At 40.0% G+C, this 17381-nt stretch overlaps 1 long non-coding RNA gene and 1 pseudogene across 1 annotated transcript in view; one reads left to right on the top strand and one right to left on the bottom strand.

Moving 5' to 3' along the window:
* Window positions 1-17381, bottom strand: part of LOC143677290 (uncharacterized) — a 126322-nt gene that overhangs the window by 70379 nt on the left and 38562 nt on the right. The gene's annotated exons all lie outside the window — the stretch shown is intronic.
* LOC143676723 (acidic leucine-rich nuclear phosphoprotein 32 family member B pseudogene) lies at window positions 2502-3175 on the top strand (annotated as a pseudogene).

The following is a 17381-nucleotide window of genomic DNA, read 5'->3' as shown; positions in this document are numbered from 1 at the left end:
AGTTGCACCAGGCACTGTTATTGTGCTCAAAGAATAACCCTTCATGGTCCCTTGAAGCTGGGCTCATTAGCTCCCTTGTCCCTTGGCCAAGCTGGAGTGGGTAGACTCTGCTGAAGTTGATAGGCTGTGTATTCAAGCTCCAGTTTCCCAAAGAGTCTCATCCACACCAATCATCCTCTCTAAGGTTCAGCCTCCTCCCTGGGATGCTGGGAGAGGGCAAGACGCACATTTCTGCTTTTACTGCACACATAGGATTATTCCCTCCAGTTAAAATTTGATTTTACCCCAAAATTTTTTGACTCAAACTCCTTTTAAGAAACGTAAAGAGGTGGAAAGTGGGAGGGGAAGAAAAAAATTGCTCTCATTATTTCCAATTACTCTTCAACCATGAAAACAATATACAAATTGACATTTCAAATAAATTATTCTGCCACAGAAAATTCCGTGCAGTAACTCTGGATTAGGTCCCTAACTCTTCTCCTGCACATCGACCCCACTAAATTAGCTGCCATTCCCTAACACAGCATATATTTTACCACGGATCTGCACCATTTTACCTGCAACTCCCTCTTCTATGTCTTACCTAGACTGGAGAACTCCTACTCATCCTTCAAAACCCTTATCAAATGGCACCTTCTCTGGAAAGTGTGCTCAAATTTCTCCCCACAGAATTATTTCCTTCCTTCATGCAGACTGAGCTCTGAGATTCTTGGTTTCCAATGCAAAAGGAAAGCTCAACAGGCTGATTGGTTCTCACTGTCCAAAGTAACTCTGGTAGGCACATGAGAGAAGTACCTACAGTGTCTGGAGAGGGCCAAGCTTCCCAGAAATCTTTGTACCCAGCACTGATGAGTCTGTCCCCTTTGTTCATGGTTTTTACCTGGAACAATTAAATCTCGATCTGAGTGGTGAAACTGACATTATTTACACATCCTCTAATTTTTGTTAATGCAAATAGCAACTGCAAATACTCCATTTTCGTGGTAGTGAAATCTGGAGTCTCAGAAATGTGGATCCTTCCCCTGCCTGTCTCCTTAATGGATATGTGACCTTGAGTGGTTCCCTTAATCCCTTAGAGCCTTTGTCTCCCCACCTCTGCAAAACAGCATCTCCAACGGATGCCTGATACGGTACTTATTTAAGACAACATATGGGAAAACACATAGGAAGCACTGGGTAAATGTTACTGCTCCTTCCCTTTCCCCTAAGCACATAGCATAGTTACTCTATTACCTTACCCAGAATGCTCTCTCCTTGCTGATGTTCAGGGTGTCATCGCAGTTTAACAACCTTAATAAAGAGGATGAGGTCTAGGCAGGATTAGGGGTGGAATTTTTGCCCCGAGAGGAGGCCCTGATGTTCCTTTTCCAAACTGGGACTTGTTCTGGTTGCACACGAGCTGCCTCAACTTGAAAGGTACTTGATGACTTGATAACTTTCTTTTTCCTGGGGCTCTCATTCCAGCTACTGAGCTGCCAGACCCCGGGAAAATCAATAACAGAGCAAAACAAAAGGATCTTCTTTCTTTTCATATTTGTTCCCAACAGACTAGTGAATGTCTTATCCTTTTGCTGATAGACTAAGAACAACCATACCTATGTACTGATGCAGCACACAGTTTACATAATGTTTCCACTTAATGCTGATCATGACCCTGTGAGTTGGGCAGTGGAAATGTGTCGCATATCCCCATTTCAAAGAGGAGGAAACTGAGACTCTGAGAGGTAAGATAACTTGTTCAAGATGACTCACAAGTTGATGGAAGAACCGGCAGGAAAAAGTAGGTTGTATACACACACACACACACACATATATGTTCCTGTGTATATATATATATTATACACACACATGTACATACATACATATATCTTTTTTTTTTTTTTTTTTTTTACATGGGCAGGCACCGGGAAATGAACCCAGGTCCTCTGGCATGGCAGGCAAGCGTTCTTGTCGCTGAGCCACTGTGGCCCCATACATATATCTTTTAATTACACCATGCTGAAATTAAAAGAGCCATCTTCTCTGTCTAAAAAAAAAAAAAAAGTATTTTCTCAAAAAGCATTTATAGCAGAAGCAGTTGCCTACATTATTTAGGGCCTTGTACATTATTTACATTGTTCTGTTCCTCAAGAACATTCTAGAATGAAGATATTATTATTCGTATTTTACAAAGTAAGAAATTGAGTCTCAAATAGGTAAAACAGCCTGCTGACAGTCACAGAGCCAACAACTGAGCAAAACTGAGTGTCTAGCCGAGTGCCCACAACTTGTACTGCCTCAAGGACCCAAAAGAACACCAGTGGCCAAGATTCCAGGCAATTCTTTACTGGACTCTTCTGATACCTGCTGGTTCTGTGACCTGGGCAGGTCTTGTAACTTTGCTGAGTGTGTTTTCTCTTCTACAAAGGTAATAATAGATGTGCGCAGGGCAAGGCTCTGAACCCACCTCCTGGCTCCCCCGGAATGAGAGTGGCACCCTGTGGCCCAGCTGAACAGGGGCCATGCCTCTGCCAGACCCTGCTGAGGTTTGAGAACTTGTCCTTAACACTTGCAAATCAAAGGATTGGAAAATTGAGGATTTAAGCAGCTGAATTCATAAACTTAGATTTCCTCATCTTAATAAATGTTGGCTTGATTTCAGTTTCAGATCTCCACAAACTACTCAAGTTGGAAAAGTTTGAGGTCAGTGACAAAAGAATCTTTGGAGGACTGGACATGTAGCAAAAAAACTTTCATATCAAATACTTCTAAACTGAAGTAGCAATAAACTGAAAGGTATCCAGACCTTGGAACCTTTGAAAGACTTAGATTATCTGAAGACTTCAACTGTGGGGTCACCAACCTGAACAACTATCTCAAGGGCACCTTCAGGCTCCTGCCTCAACTGACCTACCTGGACCGCTAGGGCAGAGAGGACCCAGAGGTCCCCAACTCTATGCCAAGGTAGACAGTGTGGTCGAGAAGAAGAAGAGGAGGAGTGGAGAATGAGGATGGTGAGAAAGAAGAGACTGATGACTTGTCCAGAGACAAGCCAATGGAGAGGAAGACTTTGAACCTCATGGAGAAGTTGACGAAGACTAAAGAGAATAAGAATGAGGATAAGACGACGTAGAAGAAGAAAGCAAGAGGCAAAAAGAGGTAGAAAGAAACAGATGATGATGAAGAAGATGAGTAAGACCAAATAAGTGCAAAAAAAAAAGAACTGTTTAGTCTTGCTTGGACTGCTCCTTTGGATTTGATAGCTGTCATAAAAAAAAAAGAAGTAGTTGTAATACAAACTCCAGGAAACTCACCAACCCAAAGAACCAAAGAATAGTTCCTGTGATATTCTGCTTTCCTCCATTTAATCCCTCTTGGAAATCTATTACTCTGCTTGGGACCTTCACCAGGACAAAATTGTAAGCACAGTTAGGTTTTTGTGTAAGATCTGCTGTAATGTGGCTAACTGTGATGAGTGATTCCTAACCACCTGTGTCTACCATTTACGCCGAGGTTGTAACAGCATTTTTGCTTTCTGTACAACCAAGCTTTGTAAATAAAATCTTAGCAGTTTTGGGGGAAAGGGTGTGAGAAGGATAATAATATCTTCCCCAATTGCTTTATAGGTTTACCGTGAGGTCTAAATCCATACATTCAACAAATGTTCCATCAATAAATATCAGTTGAGTGCTAACTATGCACCATCCACCATTCAATACTCTGGGAATACATGGTGGACACAAAAGTTGAAAATACCTGCCATCATGGAGTTTATGGTCTAGGAGGTCAAATAAACTAATTGTTATAAAAATGTTGAAATTTTAAAGTATCAGACAAATTTTTCTATTCCTTATACATGCTCACACTATTTTCACGGCTCAAGGAGTTCTTTCCTTCATCGGCACATTTCCAAATCTTACCTCTTCTTCGAAATCCATCTTAAATGCTATCCTCTGTAATATGCTTTCCTGATTCCCCCAACCAAAAGCAATCTCTTCCTAATTTCAGTTACTTAATGCCAACTTCCTGAACCTTTCACATTCTTAGGGACATTACTTTCCTAACTGGTACCTTCTCAAAGACAAAATCCACGTCTGTTGTATTTTATAACCCTACAGTACTCAGTATAGGATCTTGTGCATAGAAGGTTCTGGATATTTAATGAGTGAGTCAATGAATGAGCAAACATTAAGTTCATAGCCATCTGTCACTTGTACATTAAGGCCTCAAAAATCCCAACAGGGATTGTCAAATTCACTGAAACCTTCCGACATTACCAATAGCTGAGATCTAGGTAGTACTTATTTAAAAGTCAGATAGTCAAACACAGCCATTCACAGAATAACTAAGCTGAGAAAGGTACAAGGAATGCATGCATTAAAGCTCCACAAAAACTTCCCAAAGGATGTAAAATCTTTCCAAATCCGCAACTGAGTAAAAGCTGAAGGATATGAAACATCTCATCCAAAGTTAAAATGTAAGTGTATGGAAAAGCCAGGATCTGAATCCAAGTCCCTGTGACTCTGCTGTATGTAATCATAACTACTCTCCCATCTGCCTATTTCACTGACAATAAAAAGAAACTCTCCCTATTTTCCATATGGTCGGTCTCCACTTCATCCCTAATGGCCTTCTTTGAAATGTGAGGTTAGACTTGGGGCAGAGGGACATGTGGAACACGTTAGAGACCACTTGAGGCAAGAGTTACAAGCACCTCTTGTGTAAATCACACTGGCATCTCCCCTTTAGGGAGGTGCATGGGGAGACTTGTTTCTCAACTCAATTCATCTTAGGCCCCCATTTTCTTATTTTGTGAAAATGGCAGCTATTTTAATCAAATTTCCTGCAATTTTTATAAAATTGTCTTAAAATGCCAAGGAGTGAAAAATCCTCTCCAAACGACCTTTCCTTATGGCAAAAATTATTTCTAAAGCGTAAGCATGCAAAATGTTTCCTTTTAAATCTGGCAGTCAGTGTTGGGAATTAAAGCTAAAGCGAACAGATTTCATGATATTTGTATAGCAATTTTAGACGCTGTTTGGGGTGGGGTGGGGTGCCCCAAGCGCGAAGTGGCAATGGGGATGGAATGTTGAAAAGACGAAAGAAGTCACCAGAGCCAGAGATGGACAGCAGGGTCTGTGTAACTTGGGAAAGTTATAGCAGGCAGGCCCCAAGGTCAGGGACTTTGCCCTGGTAAGTGCCTGAAGGATCTGTGCTTCCTACATGGGATAACTCAACAGGAGAGGCCAGCCTTGTCCTGAACAGCCGTTCAAATACCCATGCTTTTCTCAGAAAATGTCCAGGACACGGAACATGCCACTGGACAGATTTTCATCATAGGAAAACTACAGTTAAATTCTGAAAAGGTAGCTTCAGACATTCAGACAAATGCTGTTAGGTAGCCGCTCAGGAAGCAAAGTAATGTGGCCTGAGACAAACTTCCCCTGGAAGGCAGAGGGGCTCTAGATGGCTTTCCTTCTCTGAAGATGAGTCAGATGCTGTGATTCTGATGGGAAAATCTTCCATGTGTCCAGGTCCTGGGCTCTGTCAATGGATCAGACCTTTGATCTAGGCTAACCATAAATGGCCCCCTTTTAGGTTCCATGGGAATGTGTTCATTAATTATTCAACAAATATTGATTGACCACCTACTGTGTGTCAGGGCCTGTTCTAGGTTCTAATGTGAACAAAGCATGCACAAATCCATGTAAAGTTGGAGATTACACTCAGTGGGAGAGAGAAAATAAATACCTAATCATACAGTAAATTAGAGATGAAATGTCTTATGGTTAAAAATAAGTCAAGACACTTGGCAGGTGAACTCACTGTCCTCCTCCCTACATGGGACATGACTCCCAGGGGTGTAAATCTCCCTGCCAACGTGGGACAGGACTCCTGCAATGAGCCAGGACCTGGCATCATGGGATTGAGAAAGACTTCTTGACCAAAAGGGGGCAGAGAGAAATGAGTCAAAATAAAGTTAGGGTCACTCAGAGATTTCAAACAGAGTCAAGAGATTATCCTGGAGGCTATTCTTATGCATTGTGTAAATATCCCTTTTTAGCTTATGGTGTATTGGACTGGCTGGAGGGAAGTACCTGAAACTGTTGAGCTGTGTTCCAGTAGCCTTGATTCTTGAAGATGATTGTATAAAGATATAACTTTTACAATGTAACTGTGTGATAAGGTGAAAACCTTGTGCCTGATGTTTATTCAGGGTATGGACAGATGAGTAAAAAAAAGGATAAACAAATAATAGGGGGAGATAAGGGTAAAAATTGGGCGGATTGAAATACCATGGGTCAATGAGAGGGAGAAGTGAAGGGTATTGGATATATGAGTTCCTTTTTCTTTTTTTTTTTTTTTTTTTGGAGTGATACAAATGTTCTAAGAATGAATGAAGAATACACAACCATGTGATGATATTGTGAGCCATTGATTGTATAATATGGTAGGACTATATATGTATGTAATATTTTTCAATAAAAATATTTAAAAAATTTAAGGCAGGCAGTGGTGGACTATGACTGTGATTAAATATATAAATATAAAAAGGTTCTTTCATGACTTGGAACAAATGTATGACAAATACTAAAGTGGTATATGGAAGAAAATGTACTTATTACAAACTTTGGACTAGAGTTAACAGTAGTATTTTAATATTGTTTCATCAACAGTAACAAATGTACCACATTAATAGAATAGTCGACAAGAGTGGGGAGGATAAGGGACATAGGATGTTTTGGATTTTCATTTAAATTTTTATTTTATATTATTAGTACTATTTTGGATTTTTGAAAACATTTTAAAATTGATTGTGGTGATTGATTGCACAACTTTGTGATAATACTGGGAGCCACTGATTGTACACATTGGATAGATTGTATAGTAAGCACATGTATCTCAATAAAATTGCATTTAATTTTTTTTTTGAAAAATAAGGCAGGCAGGGCGGTGTGATGGTGGCTTAGCAGGCAGAATTCTCACCTGTCATGCCGGAGACCCGGGTTCGATTTCTGGTGCCTGCCCATGCCAAAAGAAAAAAAAAAAAAAAAAAAGGCAGGCGAAGAGAACAAAAAATCAATTTAATCTAAGCTTTAAACAGAGTGGTCAGAAGCCCCTTACAACATGAAAAAGTTAGATTGGCCAAAGCCCAAATACCCCTAAAGAGTGGGATGGAAAGATCAAAGGTGATAGTGGAGTTACACAGAGAAGGTAGGGTTTAAAAAATGAGTGTGATTGCTGAATCATTAAATTGATATTTCTTTTAGTCTCCAATATCTTAGAGCAGCTAGAAGTAAAAACTTAGAGTTGTAGAAGTGTAACCAATACCAAACTCTGAAATCTGTTCTACACCCAACTGTTGTGCTGTGCTTTGAAATTTATTGTTTTTTTGTATATATGTTATTTTTCACAAGAAAGAAAAAAAAAAGTCGACTGTGATTATTAAAAAAAAAATTATTCTTTCTAGCCTCCTATTTCCTGGGGAAGCTAGAAGGAAAAATCTGAGATGACAGTATGATATCCCATGACAAACTCTGGGATCTGTCCTGTAACTAGTTGTTGAAGAGTGCTTTGAAAACTATTGCTTTTTCTTTCTTTGCTTGGTATATACGTTATGGCATACAATAAAAAAAAAGTTAAAAAAAAAAAAAAAGTGGTGAGAGACCTCACTTAGAAGGTGAAATTTGAGCAAAGATTTGAAGGAAGTGGGTGGGGAAAGGAGGAAACTAGGAGGGAGAGAGCTAACCATGAGGGTCCCTGGGGAAATGAGTTTCAGGCAAAAGGTACAGGTATAAAGGACCCAAGTTGCGTTTGTGGCCAGCGTGCTCAGTGAATTCACAGCAAAGAGGACAGAGTGGTGTGAGCAGACCGAGCAAGGAAAGTATTACAAGCGATGAGGTAATAGATGTAACAGGGCTGGTATGGGTTGAACTGTACCCTGCAAAAAAGTTTAGTTGAAGCTTCAGTACCTCAGAATGTAACCTTTCAGGAAATAGGGTTGTCATAGATGGAATTAGGAACATTAAAATGAGGCCATCCTGGAGAAGGGTGAGCTCTTAACCCAATTTGACTGGTGTCTTTATAAGAAGAGAAGACACTGGGAAAATACTATGTGACAACTAAGACAGAGATAGTTACTGCAAACCAAGCAACTCCAAGAACTGCCACCAAACCACCAGAAGGTAGGAAGAGGCAAAGAAGAATTTCCAGCTACAGTTTCAGAGGGAGGATGGCCCTGGAATCACCTTGCTCTTCAAACTTCTAGCCTCTGGAATTATAGGCCAATAAATTAGGTCATTTTAAGCCATCAAGTTCATGATACTTTGTTATGTCAGTCCTAGCACACTAAGAAAGAGCACAGAGGGTATAGGGGTCTGTAGGGCATTCTGTGGACTTGGGCTCTTATTCTAAACAGGATAGAGAAAGGAAAGGGTTTTGAACCCAAGATTAATTTGATCTGACCTGGGTTTTAACAGATCACTCTTGTTGCTGGGTAGGGCCTGGGCAAAGCTAAGAGGGTTTTGTAATGATCCAGGCAAGAGATAATGGTGATTTGGTCCAGAATGCTGACAATTGGCTTTGAAACATATATTGAAAGCACAGCCAAAAAGACTTGTTGAAACCTTCTGTGTGAGACTAAAGCAAAAAATGTTTATTTGTTACAAAATTTATATTTTGACTAGTGCATTTCCTAATATAACTTATGTAGATAGTTTGATTGAACGCCATAAGTACTTGGAATCTCAGGTAGGACATGAGATTTTGTTGGTTTGTCCAGAGTGATGCCCCGATGAATCCCAGAGTGATTCGATCAGTGAGTGGAAAAGTATCTGCAAAGCCCCCTTCGGGGAGTGGTGAGAACGGGGAGAAATTTAACTTCCCCAAGTTAAATTCTTGATATTCTCACAAGCAGTGTGGACAACCAAAGCTATAGGCTGAGCCCCCAGTCTTGGGGTTTGTTCATATGAAACTTAACCCCACAAAGAATAGGTCAAGTCTACTTAAAATTTAGGCCTAAGAGTCACCCCCAAGAGAGCCTCTTTTGTTGCTCAGATGTGGCCTCTCTCTCCAGCCAACACAACAAACTCACCACCCTACCCCTCTCTATGTGGGACATGACTCCCAGGGGTGTGGACCTTCCTGGCAACGTGGGACAGAGATCTTGGAATGAGCAGAGACTCAGCATCAAGGGATTGAGAAAAACCCTAGAATGAGCTGAGACTCAGCATCAAGGGATTGAGAAACCTTCTCGACCAAAAGGGGGAAGAGGGAAATGAGACAAAGTGTCAATGGCTGAGAGATTCCAAACAGAGTCGAGAGGTTATCCTGGAGGTTATTCTTATGCATCAAGTAGATATCATCTTGTTATTCAAGATGTAAGGGAGAGGCTGGAGGGAACTGCCTGAAAATGTAGAGCTGTGTTCCAGTAGCCATGTTTCTTGAGGATGATTGAATAATGATACAGCTGTCACAAGGTGACTGTGTGATTGTGAAAACCTTGTGTCTGATGCTCCTTTTATCTACCTTGTCAATAAAGGAGTATAACATATGGAATAAAAATAAATATAGGGGGAACGAATGCTAAAATACATTTAGTTTGAAATGCTAGTGATCAATGAAAGCGAGGGGTAAGGGGTATGGTATGTATAATCTTTTTGTTTTCTTTCCTGTGTTCCATTTATTTCTTTTTCTATTGTCTTTTTATTTCTTTTTCTGAATTAATGCAAATGTTCTAAGAAATGATGAATATGCAACTAAACGATGATATTGTGAATTACTGATTATGTATGTTGTTTTATTTTGTTTCTTTATTTTTTAAATTAATAAATAAATTTAAAAAAAAAGACTTGTTGACAGATAATATAAGAAAAAGAAGATTCAAAGCTATTCTTTGGCTTGACCAACTCTACAGATGAAGTCACTATTAACTGAGATTAGAAAGTCTGCACGTGATATAGGTTTGAGTAGATGAAGATCAGAAATTTAGTTTTGGATCTATTTAGTATGAGATGTTTCTTAGAAATTCAGGGGAAGAGATCAAGTGGGCCAATGGACATACAGAGCTGGGCTCCAGGGGAGACTGAGAATGGAGCTTATGTTTGATTGTTATCAGCATGTAGATGGTGTTTCAACAGATGAAATCATCACAAGCCAAGAAGTAGACAAGAAAAGGTTCAAAATTGAGCTGTGGGTCACTCCAATGTTAAGGAGAAAAAAACTGCTAAAAGGCATGGCATCCTGGGAACCAAGTGAAGAAAGCATTCCTCATAGGAGGGATTATACTAATAGGTGAAGATAATGCTTCTGAACTAACCACCGGATTCAATAATGTAGAAGTAAAATGACTTCGGATTAAAGGGAGTGGCGGAAGTGATGTTTTGATTAGAGTAGGTTTGAGAGAACAGAAGAGAAGAATTAGCAAATACAGGCAACTCTTTCAAACAATTTTGGCCTGAAAATTCAAATAAATGGGGTTGTAACTGAAGAGAAGTGGTATTAAGAATATTGTCTTTTTCTTGTTGTTGTTGTTTTTGCTTGTTTGTTTCAGACGGAAGAAGTACAACATGTTTATTGGTTGACAAATACGCTCCAATAGAGATAGAAACCTCTGTTTCATCAGTGAGAGAGGAGAACTGATCAAGTGACATCCTTGCAAAGGCAAGAAGGGACTGGCCAGCGGCAAGTGGAAGGGCTGATCTAAGGTAAATAAATGTGTGGATAGTTCATCAGCAATAAGAGGAGAGCATACAGAATAGATATGACCCAAACTCCTGGTGTGTGAGTAGATGTGATAGTGACACTTCATGAAAAATTTTTATGGTTGTTTCTTAGTTTTACTCAATCAACTAGGAAACAACATCTTTCCCTGAAAATGACAACCTGGAAGGTGCTGACTGGAGAAGAGAGGAGTGTGTTAGATTCAGTTGTCAACTTGGCCAGGTGAGCATACCTAGTTCTGTTGCTGCAGACACAAGCCAATGGTACATGAACCTCATCTGTTGCCAATTACATCTGCAGTCAACTAGGAGGCGTGTCTGCTGCAATGAGTGACTTAATTGGCTGGTGCTTAAATGAGAGAACGCAATGTAGCACAGCCTAAGCAGCTCGGCATTCCTCATCTCAACACTAGCAGCTCAGCCCAGGCCTTTGGAGATGCAGAAAGAAGTCATCCATGGGGAAAGTTGTTGGAACCCAGGGGCCTGGAGAGAAGACCAGCAGAGACCATCTTGTGCCTTCCACGTAAGAAAGAACCTCAGTGGAAAGTTAGCTGCCTTTCCTCTGAAGAACCAACAAAATAAATCCCCTTTTATTAAAAGCCAATCCATCTCTGGTGTGTTGCATTCCGGCAGCTAGCAAACTAGAACAAGGAGGTATGAAATAGATGTCCAGAAGGACGGTAAAGCAAAGAACCTCGGCAAATTCTAGGAAGCTTTAAGTGCCCACAAGGTTCGAAGTCATACATTTAAAGTGGGGCCGATCAGCACAGTTGTGTGTTTTTACTCCAGCCACACTCAGCTGCCCAGGTAACGGTGTATTCAAAACAAGAACTTGAAATCTCTAAGGATTTAGAAATCAAATAAAAGACTCAAAAGGGTAGAAGGAAAGCACAGTGTTTTAAGATATTTGCCTTTATTTTAAAACTTGTGCATTAAAGAGTGTGAGTTCACCGATGACTTATTTATATCTGTGACCAGCTCAAAATAGTTGAGACACCCAAAAAAGCTTATTGAATTGAAGATTGCTCAGATGGCACACAGTGGACAAAATACCAAACTAAGTGTAGGAAAATTTTGGTATTAGTTCCAGGTCTGACTTTCACTCACAGAGCTCCCTCAGGCAAATTATCCTGTGTCTCTGAGTTTTAGCCCTTTGCATAAAAATAAGAATAGTAATTGAAAGTGGCCAACCCCTCCATTTGCTTGGGACTGATTTGATTCTAGCACTGAAAGCCTTCAGGACAAACTGGGACGATTGATCAGTCTTCTCCAAGAGTTTTTAACGAGAGCAAAGAAATGGACTGAAGTAAAGGATCTACAAACCTAAAACAAATAAGTTGCTGGGGTTGAATGTGTCTAGTCTGGTTGTTACTCAAATTTTTTTCTCAAAGAACTCAAAGAAGGAACCCAAGATGGCCATTTCCTAGCACTGAAATACCATTTCAGTGGTATTTGGTGAAATAAGGAAAACTATACAATAAGTTTTTTGTTAAGCTAAATGTATTCCATTTACACAACAATCTTTTAAAATTACAACTTTCCACTTCGGGGTATTAAAAGTTTCTGTCTTTTCTGTAACAGCCATGATAGTTTGCTTTATAATTTCCTTATTTGGCCAAAGAAGGAGTTGTCAACTTCTCTTTTTTCTTTTTCAAAAGAAGTCCCCCAACTTCTTTTTAAAATTGTTCTACTCTTCGAAATCCAAAAGGCTAAAAACCCTTGCCCTAGAGCACATTATAAGGAGCTCTGGAATTTACACTGCTTAACTGTCTGTCCTCAAACACAATTTAGCCCTCTTTTCAAAGTCCTAAATTGTCTCAGGTATGCTTACTCCAGTGAGCTTTTCACTGTTCCCGCATTCTGACAGCCCCTGAGCAACTAGATTGTTCCTGTTGACACACTCAGCTTTTGAACTTTAAGAAGCTTGGGTCAGGTCACTTTCTATAAAAATACTCATTTCTTTGAAATTCGCTTTTCTCACAGATCCAACAAGGCCCACATTCACTGGCATTCAAAAATGCCTTCACAGCTTTCCCTTTGTATTTTTCTTTTTCTTTTTTTTTCCAGGTGTGTTAGAGAAATTTGTTAAGTTACTCCACCAAAAAAGAAAAAAAAAAAAAAGACTACGTTACTTTTCTGCATTTAAATAGCTTGAAGATTAGCCTAAGGTGAGGTGAACTCAGAACTTAATTGCATCTGTCTTGGTGAAACAAAATCACCTCTCTTGACCACCCCTTCAAGGAAAGGGGAGGAGAAAGGAAAAAAGCCAAAGAAAACCTCCAAACCCTTGACGGTTTTCTACAGTCTAAGCCACTGCTGTGTGTTTTATACTGAATCTCTAATGTGATCTCCAGCTTGAAACCGAAAGCGAGATATTTTTACTCTTATTGTATAGATGAAGGTCAGAAATTTTAAGTAGCTTGTTCAAGATCATACAGCTAGTAAATGGGAGAGATCTGAAATCAATAAAACGAAGCCACACTTTTGCAGGTGACCTTTCTTGTGATCAGTAACAAATTTCTCTTTGAGTTTCCTGATCTCTTAGCCTTTCTGTATATTTCAGTTGCTTTCCCCTTAAAACAATAGGGATATTAAGCATGAGAGGATAATAAACATTCTGAGAACACCTTTTCCTTTCTAAATTGTCCTCTGGATTTTGGTGTGTCCAAAATCCCAAAAGATTATGTTCCAAATTCAATCAATATGTATAGAATACTCCGTTTCAATCTAGCTTTCTGCTATACATGGTAAGGCTTACAAAAGGGTTGTAAAGAGGTTTAAGACAAGTTATTTTGGGGGCATTCTATTCAACTGACTCTAGACTACCACCTTGACTGTTGAAAACTTCATTGATGAAGTCCAATATGGATCCCGGTTCTTGCATTTATGAATAAAGTAGCCTGAATATGTCATAAAATAAGAATCTAGTCTGTGTTTTCCTTCTTTCCTAAACCATCATCTTCATTCACATCAAATGACAATTTGCTTTCTCAATTTCTCAAGTTGAGACAGTTGTCTGTATATCACAAATGAGATCTCATTGCAAAATAATATAGTTCTCATCCTAGCAACTCGTAGAAACCACCGTTTATTAAAAGCCTATTATGCGCCTAACATTATTTTAGGCGGTTTCCATGCATTTCCTTATTTAATCCTCCTTTCAACCTTATAAGGTAGGAACAAATAGTATCTACACTTTATAGATGAGAAAATGAGAAAACTGAGGCTTAGAAAGAATCCCCGAAGTGTCCAGGCTCACAGGACTAGTAAGTAGCTAATTAAGTGGCATCAAGCCCAGTCTTTTTTCTGCCCCTGATGCTCACTATTGTCATCTTTAAAACTGAGGATGTTCCTCTACATTAAATTAATTTATTTCTCAGCTCCTATGAGAAGTCATGTCCTTCATTACATTGTACATCTCATGTACATTTCTCTTCACCCTCCAACTGCCATTTAAATATATGTTCCAAGAATTTCTTCTGATTCTACTGCTTCCTTCCCAGTGGCCCTTTCCTTGTGTGGCTTCAGCATGCCTCCCAAATCCCTATCTTCCCTGGTAATGATCAAAGCCAAGAAAAGAATAGAGGATCAGAAATCATGATGTTTTTTCAGTCGTTCTGAAAATCTGTACAATTTGAAAGACGTTTGCTGGGTTGATCTTGTTGGGGTTGTAGGCCAGCCAAGGGAATGAGCAGAATGCACAGTCTAGACTCATTCTGGTTGTCTCCTTCTCCTTGCAATGAGAGACTTGGGGCACAAGAACTTCTTTTTAACAAGCATGCCAGTTGAAGCTGATGCAAGTAGTGGGCACATCACACTTTGAAATACTCAGGCCCAGTCATTTGCAAATAGAAATCAGAATTGCCTAATAAATCAAACAGGTACCAAAGAAGTTCCTAGGGTAGGTTTAATAAGGAAAAGCCAATATGGTAGAGAAAAAGATTAGGGCAGGCTGTCAGGGAATGAGTTCAGGACTGGGAGTCAGATCATGGGCCCCAGCTGTTTTCATCTAGGCAAGATATTTAACAGCCTCCTTTGCAAGTTTGTCATGGGCATAAGATTAAGTTTGCAAAATCCCTTGCATGAGACCAGACATATATAAAGCATTTCATAAGCATCCACTAAATCAATGAAAAATATCATGTGCTCCTTAAATGGTAGCAAAATTAGTAAAATTAATTATTGTTAATTATTTGTAATATTATTCATAATGTGATGCAGCAGTGAATAGTTGTCTATTTTTGAAAAAAAAAAATAAAACAGAAAATCCTATTAGAGGAAAGAAGCAAAGCTTTATGTTATAGTGACAGTAATGAAAACGAGAAGTAACATTTTGAGAAGCCAGGCAAAGGGCACAAATTCACTTAAAGAATGGGCTTCTTTGGGTGTGTTCGCATACCAGGAGGCTAACCACTAAAGGAGTAGAAAGGAAGAAGAAAAATCCCTCATCTTGTTTTGGCTTGTGCAACCGGAGAGGGTTGGGATTTTGGAAAGAAAGCCTGTATTTATGCTTTACCTTAACTTGATTTACTGTAACCGACAAGCCAGCTTAAAACGAGGGGCTGTGTCTCCCCAGGTTTGCCATCTCACCTCTCCTGCTTTGTAGGAACCAGAAAGCATTACCTGTCAGAGGATTCAAAATTTAATTTCAACTGTCCCTCTCAGACTCCCCTGGAGCAAAGAGGAAATGAGCTGCTGTGGTTTCAGAATACTTCCTGGATGCAGGGCAAGCAGCACTCCAAGTATAAACAGGTAGTTGTGAGATGAAGCCAGATTAGCCACAGATAAACTGCAATTTGGATAGTTTACTTCTGAGAAATTGAAAAACGTATGCATATAAGAGCTATTTCTGTTATAATGTGTGCTTTCAAGCTGTAGCCAAAGTAGTTTTATTCTCTTTCTGGGGGAGGGAATCTATACTTTAGAGGTCCAAAGGGTTAAAACTGAGAAGAGAAAAATCTCCATTTCCCTCTCTGCTTCTTTCATCTCACGGTGTTAGAACCTGGTCACAGGAGCAGTTACTTGACTAAGAAATGGAACGTCAGACTTTTACCTTCTCTTTCCCATATAGTTTAACTGCCTTCATGATTCTCTAGAGAAATGAGTCTTATATTCATTCATTCATTCCTCTAAGCAGAAATTCATTTACCTATATAGCAGATGTTACTTGAGCCAGGTTTGTGCTAGGCACAGGCAGCACAATGATAAAGAAGGTCATGGATGTGCTCCACTAGTTTGTTAAAGAGAATGGGCAACCAAAAGAGAAATGCAATTCACTGTGATACATGAAAAGACAAAAACAAGTTCAGGATGCTATTGAAAGTCAGAAAAGAAGCATCTAATCCAGGAGAGCACAGGGGATGGGGTGGGGAGCAGCCTGAAATCTTTCCAGAGAAATAGACAAATAAGGTTATACTTGGAAGACAAGTGCATGTTAGGTGTTAGCTAGGTTGCAAACAAAGAGAACAGCACATTGTAATGCTGGGCTTTTTAATAACTAAAAGTTCAACCTGGAGGGAACAAGGCTGGTAGAATGGAGATGAACCAGAAAAGTAACCCTTACAAATCTTCATAAAGAGTTTGGACTAAAAGTAATAGCATACCTTTGTAGAGGTTTTCTTTTTGTTTTTGTTTTCGTTTTTGTTTTTGCATGGGCCAGCACCGGGAATTGAATCAGGGTCTCCGGCATGACAAACGAGAACTCTGCCTGCTGACCCACCATGGCCTGCCCCTCTGTAGGGTTTTAAGCAGGACAGTGAGTTGGTTAGATTCGTATTTTAAAGATCTCTCTAGAGTGCACAGAATGGATGCAGGGGAGGCAAGATTGGAATTGGGGGGTCTTATAAAACCATAGAAGAGAGATGCCTGTGACCCGAACAAGGATAGTGGTTCCAGAGATAAAGAGAGATAAGGAGAAACAGAGCAGGAGTACTCTGGAGAGAACCTTCATACGGTGATAGAGGTCTGACGTCTGCGAAAGGAGAGTAGGAAGGAAGGAGAACTGGGTAGGAAGAGCTTCCAGCTGCAATGCATGGCAGAGAGTCTAAACCAGACCTGTGGGGAGTCCTGGAGCAAAGGGTGCTCATTAAAGGAGCGCTGCATGGGACAGAGAGAGCTGGGACCCATGAGGGAGAGTGGCCTCACATAGAGATGCAGGGGCTTGGCAGCTGGAGGATGCAGGATAACCACACTCTTGGCAGCTCCTGGTTCTCTCTTGAAGGGAGAGAGACCCTTCAAGTTCTCTAAAACTTAAAAAAGAATGAATCTTAGGTGGCTGCCTTGGGCAAATGGGGGGTGATGGTACTATTTAGGAAGATAGGGAAAAATAGAGACAAAATCACATTTTTCAGGGAGCAGAGAAGTTGATGATGAGTTCAAATTTGAGTATGTTTGGGGATGCCTCTCAGAAATCCAAGAGGAGATGGCAAATGGGAAAATAGAACTAGGGGTCAAGAACACAGAGAACTGAGAGGTCTGGGCTAGAAATATGAGGTAGTGAACAGGACTTCCAAGGGACAATGTACAAAATAGGAAGGAAAATGCAATGGGAAGGGGAGTGAAGGGGAGGGAGGAGAAGAGAAGAGAAAAAAGAAGAGAACCCTGGGACAGAATTTTAAGGAAAGCTACTTTTAAAGAATGAGAACACAAAGAATCAATGAAGAATTCGGCGAAGGAAGTAGT

Source organism: Tamandua tetradactyla, chromosome 3, assembly GCF_023851605.1.
Source record: "Tamandua tetradactyla isolate mTamTet1 chromosome 3, mTamTet1.pri, whole genome shotgun sequence".
Classification (NCBI taxonomy): domain Eukaryota; kingdom Metazoa; phylum Chordata; class Mammalia; order Pilosa; family Myrmecophagidae; genus Tamandua; species Tamandua tetradactyla.
The sequence above is the reverse complement of the archived record's forward strand: the minus strand, read 5'-3'. Positions and strand labels throughout refer to the sequence as shown.